The sequence below is a fragment of the Pinus tabuliformis genome, chromosome 3_2, assembly GCF_031772625.1.
Source record: "Pinus tabuliformis cultivar Carrire ecotype Pingquan chromosome 3_2, CPIR1, whole genome shotgun sequence".
Taxonomy (NCBI): Eukaryota; Viridiplantae; Streptophyta; class Pinopsida; order Pinales; family Pinaceae; genus Pinus; species Pinus tabuliformis.
This window is the reverse complement of record NC_142302.1, coordinates 157,943,864-157,953,005: the sequence shown is the minus strand read 5'-3', so window position 1 is coordinate 157,953,005 and position 9,142 is coordinate 157,943,864. Positions and strand designations below refer to the sequence as shown.

Below are 9,142 nucleotides of genomic sequence, written 5' to 3'. Positions count from 1 at the left end.
GCAGATGACAATGTTATTATTATTTTGCAATTTGAGAAATTACAATTGGTTGCCTTTCACTAGCAAACCTCCAGAAGATAATAATTTCCAATAGCAAAATATATTGGAGACTAATTGTCTCCCTTTGCAACTCGATCTAGCCTCTCCTAGGTAACTTGCACTCCTCTCAATATTTGCACTACCTGGTTGGAAATGCGCACTATTGCTTTCGGAAATTCATACAGCCTCTAGAATTAGACTCCTGCAATTCGTTATACCTCTTGGACTTCTCTAAGCCCAGTCGCTCTGCCTCTGCAAGATAGATATGGCTCTGGCTCACTAAAACAATCCCATCCATTCGCATTGTCAAATTGGCTACTCGCACTAGTTTTTTTCAGCCTCCTCTGCAGATGATTTGGCCTCCCTTTTCCTGTCTCTCATACACTGGAAAACCTTCGGAAATCACCTTTGGAATCCTACTCCCAAATCTTTGCTAAAACCTTGCTACTGACTCTCTCCCTAGATTGAGCTACACCATTGTTGAATCATTGCAACTGGGTAATCAAGCTGCTTAACTCTGTGTCTCAATTGTGTCTCTCCAACCCCATCGGCCTTTCTCTTATAATCTTATGTGGGCTATCAAAGGCCATGATCACATCTCAATTGATGGCTATGATTATCTTGACTCTGTCAATTAACTTTTTTGGAACTCTAGAGAAAAATCAAACTCCCTCAATTAATCTGATTTAATTAACCAATTTTTCTAAACTAGATTTAGGAAACATTTAATTATGGGCTAATTAATTTAATTGAGGTGTTTCTAAGGCTTTTCTCACAAAACATTTTCTAGGCTTTCGAGATCTTGTGTTCCTAAACTCTTAAACACCATAGAGACAAGAACACATGTTTGTTGCTACCAAAAACTAACAAAATGGGCATAGAGTTAATTAGCAACATTAATCCTAGTATAGTTTAACCTCATTAAAAAAAGGTGGTGAATGAAAATAAAGAATAATAATTTAAATTAAAGAAAGTTAGTTTCATGAGAGAATCTCCATGTGGCAGGACCCAACACAAGGATCTCCATCTAAAATTCGATTTGAGATAGGGGTAGTTGGGGAGCCAAATCTAATATCTACCAGTTGACTTCAATAATGAACACAAAATAAGGAGTGTAAAAGGGGTATCAATAGAAAACTAGGAGAAGAAATGGGGATTTTTGTTGGGGTAAGGGAAAATATTATTGTCTCTTCGGAGACATCCGATAAAATTGGAACGATACAGAGAAGATTAGCATGGCCCCTGCGCAAGGATGACACGCACAAATCGAGAAATGGTCCAAATTTTTTAAAAAGGGAAAATATTATTTTTAAATAAGAATTTAATTAAATAATTTAGAAGAGTCTTCGTGAGAGGCACAGGGGCTTCACTGGGGGAGCAATACCATACCACATGCATTCATATTAGGGGATATATATTGAGGAAAAAATGACATAATATATTGAGCATATAATAGGGGGTAAAGGGTTTTTATATTGGTAGGTATAAAAAATGGAGCTCAAAGTTAATAAAAAAAATAAAGGAGTATAAGAAATGTTAATGAAAAAATGGATGCCTAAAATATTTAGTGAGAGTAGGGATGTTTTAAATTGGGAAGGTGTATTGGGTTCGTATTGGTAAGGGGTTAAATAATGTGATTTTCAAAGGTATTTTCCAATATGTAGTCAAATTAAGGGTATTCTTTAGTATGCCACGAACACACGTGCTATATCAAAGGTTCATTGAGTGAAACCCCCATGGTGAGAGGCTAACACATGGATGGGTGAATAATCAAAATTTTAGATTAATAAAAATAATTATTTTTGCATGAAGTGACATGTTTCACCTATGAAGCCTCCTATAAAAGGAGGAGCAAGATATGGGAGAGGAAGCACTTTTTTCCCTAATGTTGGATGATTACATAATGCTATTGTGAGTAACTACGAATTCTATAATGAGTTTGGTGTGGTGGAGGCCATTGGAGAGGGAATTCTTTAACCGGGAGTGCTCTCCTCCATCAGCTAGTATGTTTTCTTTACTTTACAACCCCATTACAACTCGAGGATTTGTGAGGAAGAGCACCCAAGGAGTAGGTTGGGAGGTCAACCGATGAGTCAATGACGTTTGGTCAAAAGGAATCATCCTTCACACGTGAAAAAAGACAACAACAAGGGAGTGCAAGAAGCAACAAATCTAAGATTGAATCTCCACCCCTTTGGTGAACAATACCTCATGTTTTCATAAAGTTTTATTACATGCTTATTGTTGTATATAATTACCAGATTGTAAAAGTGAAGGATATGGCGTTTGAATTGTAAATTTATGGACTAGTGATGTATATGCCTTTATATTATTATGTGCTTCTCATGTTGATATGTTTTTTACGTGACTCTCGTAAATGGATGTTGATAATTGATGATTAGGTTAAAATGAAGATCATTATTTGCTTATTATTTGCAATACAGTAGCTTTTTTTGTTTTTAGAATGTAAGCATGGTTTCCTGCATCTAATAACTTCTTGTTATTATCTTGAGTTTGATGTAAAAAATATGCATTTTAGGGAAGGTCCCTACATTGTGACACAAAGATATGGAATGAGTAGTAGAGTGCTACATTTCAGACAAAAGATAGTTGGAGCAGCCTCAACAATATCTAGAGGACATTCAAGTACCACTATGCAAACATCAGAAAGTTTTTACTGATATTCCTCTAGGTAAACCTATAGATAGGGGATTTGAGCATGTGATAGAGTTGGAACAGACAGTGCAGGTTGTTATAACTAGTCCATATTATCATCCCAAGGTTTATAAAGATGAAATCGAGAAAGTTATCAAAGAGTTGTTGTGATTGGGTCACCTTCGCCCTAGTTCTAGTGCCTTTGATTCTTTAGTGGTGATGGCTAAGAAGAATGATGGAACCATGAGGATGTGCATTGATTACCAGGCACTCAATAAAAGAATGATCAAAAATCAATACCCCATTCCAAGAATTGATGAGCTGATGGATGAATTGAGAGGAGAAACATATTTTCGAAGATAGATCTACGCTCGGCCTACCATCAGATTTGAGTTCAAGAGCAAGATATCTCGAAGATTGCTTTTAGGTGCCACTATGGGCACTATATGTTTCTAGTTATGCTATTTGGGCTAACTAATTAACCAACAAAATTTTAGTCTTGCATGAACCATGTGTTCAACAAACAAATGTGAAAGTATTTTTTGGTCTTCGTTGATGATATTATCATCTACAACAAAACTTGGGAAGATCACCTCAAGCATTTGGACGAAGTACGGGAGATTTTGGAGCAACAAAAGTTCTATGCAAGATTCCAAGTGCAAACTCGGTATGATTGAAATGCTCTATTTGGGGCATGTGATTGAGGAGAACAGGGTTGAAGTGCACCAAGATAAAATCAAGACAATCATTGAGTGGCCTACCCGAAAGAATGTGACTAAACAGAATATCTTCTTAGGCGTGTTACAGGAAGTTTGTTAATGGGTTCTCACAACGAACAACGCCTCCTATAGACCTCACAAACAAAGGGGCTTTCAGTTGGTCTAATAAGTCATAGGCTACCTTCAAGAGGATGAAGCACATAATTGTTGTTTTTCCACAATATCAGTGTCTAGGATAGAATCTCACAATCACTGACGCTACCAAACCAAGTATCACAACAAACTACTTTGCACAGAAAAGTAAATCAACACGTGCACAAATATAAACAATTTTTTACAATTTTAGTAACAACCCACTTTGTTATATTAACACACTGATAATACAACGGTCTAGGGCTCCCATACTAGGGATAATGGCCCTCATACATCCAATGATACAAATATATACAACTAGAGTTTGGTGTTGGTCACTTCGAAAACCAATCTACCCTGAACAAGATACATTGACCATCTGGCTAATTTAGCTTGCGCTCTCAACTCCTCTTGCTTGTACCCTGAACACACTTTCCCGATCCTTTGACTCTCTATCCACATCAACTCCAATCTGCCTCTATTAATGAACCAGCTCCATTAGGTCATTGAACACACTCCCATTAGGGGAATTTTGAGGTCTAAAATGGACCTCCTAAGAAAAATGTACAACCAAAATAAACTTTATAAGAACCAATAGGATTCAAGGTGATGATGTCAACCATGGGGGATGATTCACCATTTTTGGAGTAAAAAATTAAAAAGATTAATAAAATAATAAAACTACTTTTTCAACTCATATTTTCAACTTATCTCCCTAAGATTTTACGCAAATTTTGAGCATGAGTACTCATTGGATGCAAAATTTAAACTTATCTCCCTAAGATTTTACGCAAATTTGAGCATAAGTACTCATTCGATGCAAAATTTAATTCCTCATCCAAGGAGTATCCATGGTGCATACATTCGATGGACCTTGCTACATGGAAAACAAAAAAAAAAAATGAGAAATACATGAAAAGACGTGATTGCAATCATGTTTTTCATGTATTTCTAATTTTTCATGTAGCATGGTCCATTGAAACTATGCAACATGGGTACTCTTTAGATGAGGAATCATATTCATCATCCAACGACTATTTTCGCTCGAAATTTGAGTAAACCCATAGGGAGATAAGATGAAAATACGAGTTGAAAAAAATAGTTTTTTCTTTTTTCCCTCTAAAATTTGATGATGTAATCTAATCTTATTTTATTATTTACACTATTATTTTATAATTTCCTTAGGAGACCCATTTTATACCTCAAAATTCCCCTAATGAATATGCCCTCTCATTAATCATACGTCCATCTATGACTCAACTTCTCAGGTCTTCACATATGCCTACTTGTTGCTTCTTCGCCCTTCAAAAAGTCAACACCTTTGGGACTTCTTGCCCACTAGCTGCTCCTTAGTCCTTCAAGGACACAACTCTTAGGGAATTGCTTCCCACTAGTGTCTTCCTATGTTGCTCGATGAATACACACTTAGGGCCTGGAGGGTTTCCACCTATTGTTGCAAGATGTCCTTCTCCCACACTGAACTTGGGCTAGTGTGATTTGCTCCCTTGACCTCCTTTCTTTGTCCTTCAAGAATCAGTTGTGAGCTCACCCAATTCTGCCTCATCTAGAAGACCCTTTGTCCTTCAATGACCTACACTTAAGGATTGGAACATGCCACTACATCCCTCCCAAACAACTGTTCTTCTGACTACTCCACATGTCCTAAACTGGGACTTCATCCTCTTAGCAAACACATCATTAAGAACAGATACATTTTATCTGTTCTCCTTGTATTATGCACCTATGCAACTTTTGAAGTCTAGTTAGGGCACGACAACTTCTCTAATTTTGCTTCAAATAATTGTGGTTCCCTTTTCCAACCACCCTTCCTAACTCGTTGCCTCTTGTAGCCCTTCTAACACACTTGTTTAGCCTTGGGACACTCCACAAAATACCCTACAGGTCTATGGTTTTGAGACTGAGGTACAGCAAGGGATATGGACCTCCTTCCAAGGGAAACCACCCTCTGTTCCACTTACTACACCTATGTTTTCCTTCTTGTGGTTGTGATTAGGAATGTAGACCTTAATTAGACCTATCGGCCCTCGAAACAAAGGTCAACGCCCTTCTGCAACTACTCAAAACCCTGCAGAAAAAACAGAAGACATAAACACTACATTTGTTGCACAAGATCAGCCCAGAAATCCTCCCTTCAGCCTCGGTCTCCTCCTACACTTTCTCAACCCTATCTAGGGCATCTTTTCGACCTACAAAAACACACGAAGACCCTCATCACTAGCCCTCCTTCCTGTGTTGTTACTACGGAAGTGTGTGGCATTGTTTTGGAAGGACTATTAACCATCTCAACCTCCAAAACAAGCCTTTCTTCCTACCTGCTAACACACAAAGAACTTCGGTCTTTCCTACTGTGATGACCCTCCATAATCTAGCTCAGATCAACCCTTCTAGACCTCGACCTCCTTCCTGTGCAACTAGGTCCCCAACAGTCTAGAAAAGGTTCCCAAACCTTGGTTCTTCTTACCTTCATTAGAGACCAATACTTCTGTGGTTATTTCAAATATATCCTTGATGTGATTTGCACTTGGATGAGTTATCATAAGGCTCCTCTTTATCTCTTATTTATACAAAACTCGAGGGTAACGTCTATCCCAACCTTGGGCCTTCCTTAAGTCAAGACGGCCCATTTGTTGTGCTTCTTTTGCCCACTCATTTACATAAAAAATCATATCTCCATTTCTATAACTCATATTTCAATGATTTTCACTGCACCTAGTTCCTCTTTGAGGTACTCTATCATCTCCATCAGTCAAACCATCAAAAGTAAAATTATTTTTTACCCAACTCCTTTGGGTGCAAAACCTCCAACCTTGGGTTCTAAGCCCACAAAACATATTTCTGTGTTCATTCCTCCACAACCTTCTATCCTAGGGTTTGGAGTACCTCCCAAGCTACAAATCTCAACACTCCCTCTTAGCAAGGGAGGTACTTCCAACACTAGGAAGTCTCCATCAATATCAGTGGAGACACTAGCCCATCTGGCGTCCATCACTATAGCATACTCTATAGAATGAACCTACAATATCGGTAGTACCTCTGCCTCATGTCATCTGAACCTGAAGACCTCAACAATTCCATAGGGTTTCTCCCTCTGAAACGAGACTCCCTCTGAGTCTACACAACCTCCATTGGCTCAACCTACTATTAATATCTCGTCCTACAAGGTCAGCCCAAGTTGCAGTCGAACATGGGCCATCATCACTGCAACCTAGTTCTACAAGGACTCATCCTCCTAGATCAATCACAACATGTGCACATCCCTCCAATCTCATATATGCAACATCACAATCCAATGAAGAAACTAATCTGCAAATGTGTAGTCCATCACATTAAGCAATCTCGATCAAGCCAATCTCATCCATGCCAAAGCAATCCTCGACTTTTCCCAATGATCCATGGTAAATCATAGGAAGTCCATGATCAGTAATTTGTCGTACAACGAATTGTTGTTCACCAAGCCCATCGCTAATCTACGAGAACATCCATCTAACCTCGTTGCCAAGCCAGTCAAGACCACATCTCCATGTCTTCAATTGAACCCTATGCTCCATGATATAAACAATCCCAACTCCCTCTGAGTTGCTTCATTGTGTACACTCTAATTCACTAACCCTTCAAAGTAGCTCTAATACCATGTTGTTTTTCCACGATACTCGTGCTTAGGATAGAATCTTACAATCACTAACGCTACCAAACCAAGTATCACAATAAACTACTTTGCATAAAGGAACTATAAATAGTAGTAAATCAACATGTGCACAAATATAGACAACTTTTTACAATTTCAATAACAACCCAACTTTGTTACATTAATAAATTGACAATACAACGATATAGGGCTCCCATATTGGGGATAATGGCCCTCATACATCAACTAATACAAATATATACAACTAGGGTTTGGTATCGGTCACTTTGACAACCAATCTACCCTAAACAAGATACACTAACCATATGGATGATGTAGCACGCTCTCTTAGCTCCTCTCGGTTGTACCCTAAACACACTTACCTGGTCCTTTAGCTCATGATCTACAACAACTCCAATCTGCCTCTATCAATGAACCAGCGCCATTAGGTCACTGACCACTACTCCAATCTTCCCTCTCATTGATCATACGTCCATCTATGACTCAACTCCTCGGGTCTTTTGCCCACTTGCTACTTCTTCGTCCTTCAAGAAGTCAACACCTTTGGGACTTCTTTCCCACTAGCTACTCTTTAGTCCTTCAAGGACACAACTCTTAGGGACTTGCTTCCCACTAGTTTCTTCCTGCATTGCATGATGAAGACACACTTAGGGCACAGAGGGTTGCCACCTATCACTACAAGATGTCCTTCCACACTAAATGTGGGCTATTGTGATCTTCTCTCTTGACCTACTTTCTTCGTCCTTCAAGAGTCAATCCTAAGCTCACCTAATTCTGCCTCATCTAGCACACCATGTGTCCTTCAATGACTTGCACTAAGGACTTGGAACATGCCACTACATCCCTCCCAAACAACTGTTCTTTTGGTTGCTCCACCTGTCCTAAACTAGGACTTACTCCTCTTAGCAAACACATCAACAAGAAGAGCCCAAACATACATTTTCTCTGTTCTCATTATCCTAGCCACCTATGCAACTTCTAAAGTCTGGTTAGGGCACAAAACCAACCCTAATTTTGGTTCAAATAATTGTGGTTCCCTTTTCCAACCAGCCTTCCTAACTCGTTGCCTCTTCTAGCCCTTCCAACACATTTGTTTAGCCTTGGGACCCTCCACAAAACACCGTCGGCGGTTCTAAGACTAAGGTAAAGCAAGGGATTCAGACCTCCTTCCATTAGGGGACTTTTGAGGTCTAAAATGGGCCTCTTAAGGAAATTATAAAATAATAGTGGAAATAATAAAAAAATATTAGATTACATCATCAAATTTTAGAGGAAAAAAAAAACAAACAAACAAACAAACTATTTTTTCAACTCATATATTCAACTTATCTCCCTATGGTTTTACTCAAATTTCGAGCGGAAACACTCATTCGATGCAAAATTTGATTCCTCATCCAAGGAGTGCCCATGTTGCATACTTTTAATGGACCCTACTACACTAAAAACGAAAAATACATTAAAAACGTTATTGCAATCACGTTTTTTCATGTATTTCTCATTTTTCAACATAGGTAGGTACTCCTTGGATGAGGAATTAGATTTTGCACAACGAGTACTTTCGCTTGAAATTTGAGTAAAACCTTAGGGAGATAAGTTGAAAATACGAATTGAAAAAGTAGTTTTATTATCTTATTATTTTATTATTTTATTATTTTTTAATCTTTTTATTTTTTTACTCCAAAAATGGTGAATCATCCCCCATGGTTGACATCATCATCTTGAACCCTATTGGTTCTTATAAAAAATATTTTGGCTGTACATTTTTCTTAGGAGGCCCATTTTAGACCTCAAAATTCCCCTAATGTAAGGGAAACCACCCTCTGTTCCACTTACTAAACCTGTAATGTCCTTCATGTGGCTAGACCCCTAGACCTGTAACTAGACCTCTCGACCCTCCAAACAAGGGTCAAAACCCTTCTACAACTACTCA

At 38.4% G+C, this 9,142-nt stretch overlaps 1 non-coding gene across 1 annotated transcript; it reads left to right on the top strand.

Annotated features, from left to right (window-relative positions):
* Nucleotides 1-1,224: 1,224 nt before the first annotated feature.
* LOC149180288 (U6 spliceosomal RNA) lies at nucleotides 1,225-1,327 on the top strand. The gene has a single exon (XR_016257874.1). It is a non-coding gene; the product is annotated as a U6 spliceosomal RNA (small nuclear RNA).
* Nucleotides 1,328-9,142: the final 7,815 nt, after the last annotated feature.